We start from the raw sequence: 841 nt of genomic DNA on the forward strand, positions 1-841 counted from the left end.
TTCCTTTTGCCTAAATTTGTCACAGAAAGAATCTGGGGAGCTCTTGATCCTGTGAGCTTGTGCTGTGCAGTGGAGGTTGGTCTCTGAGCTCCATCCCTCAAGGAGCTGCGGCTCTGCCATGCAGGGGCTGTGCACAGTGTGAGCAACAACTGACCACGTGTGCTTCTGTGTACGATTCTCTGTAGTAATTCTCTACCCCCTCTGGCAGGCACGTTACGGTGCACGGGGGCTGACAAGGAAGCGTCTGAGCGGTGGCTGCAGAGCCTTGTCTCTCCGTATCATCACCACTCCAGGATGGCACTTCCCTTGCGCCGCTCTTTGGGCTTACACGAACGTGAGCGGCTTCCAGTGAAAGTGCTTTTGGGGCAGCAAATTGCCGGGTTGGGGAAATCTCGCATCTGACTTCTGTCCACAAATCCGGCGGTGCGAGGGAGCAGTGGGCAGGGGGTATAGCTCAGTGGTAGAGCATTTGACTGCAGATCAAGAGGTCCCCAGTTCAAATCTGGGTGCCCCCTCAGAATCTACTTTTTCCTCAGGATTTTGGGGTGTTCACTGGAAGGACAAGCACACCTGCCTCCCTCTAATCTCTTAGGAGGCTGAAAAATATTCTTCTCTTCCCCTCTATCGATTGTTCTATCCAATTATTGGAAGGGTTAAGTCCAACACAAAGTCCAAAACGGTGTTTTTTTCACCGGCTTCTCTGATACGACAAGCTCAGCTTCCCCTGTTAATGCTTTTTTACGTTACAGTCGGAGCTAGAAAGCATGGGGACAACGCTAAAGACTCGGAGGCAGTTGCTGTGTCGAGGGGCGGGCCTCTCCAAGGGAACCGGCTGCCGCTA

The 841-nt window shown here is 52.8% G+C and overlaps 1 non-coding gene across 1 annotated transcript; it reads left to right on the forward strand.

Annotated features, from left to right (window-relative positions):
- The first annotated feature begins 443 nt into the window (after window positions 1-443).
- Window positions 444-515, forward strand: TRNAC-GCA. The gene has a single exon. It is a non-coding gene; the product is annotated as a tRNA-Cys (tRNA).
- The last annotated feature ends 326 nt before the right edge of the window (window positions 516-841 follow it).

This window comes from Eurypyga helias, unplaced genomic scaffold (genome assembly GCF_000690775.1).
Source record: "Eurypyga helias isolate BGI_N326 unplaced genomic scaffold, ASM69077v1 scaffold12953, whole genome shotgun sequence".
In the NCBI taxonomy this organism is placed as follows: Eukaryota; Metazoa; Chordata; class Aves; order Eurypygiformes; family Eurypygidae; genus Eurypyga; species Eurypyga helias.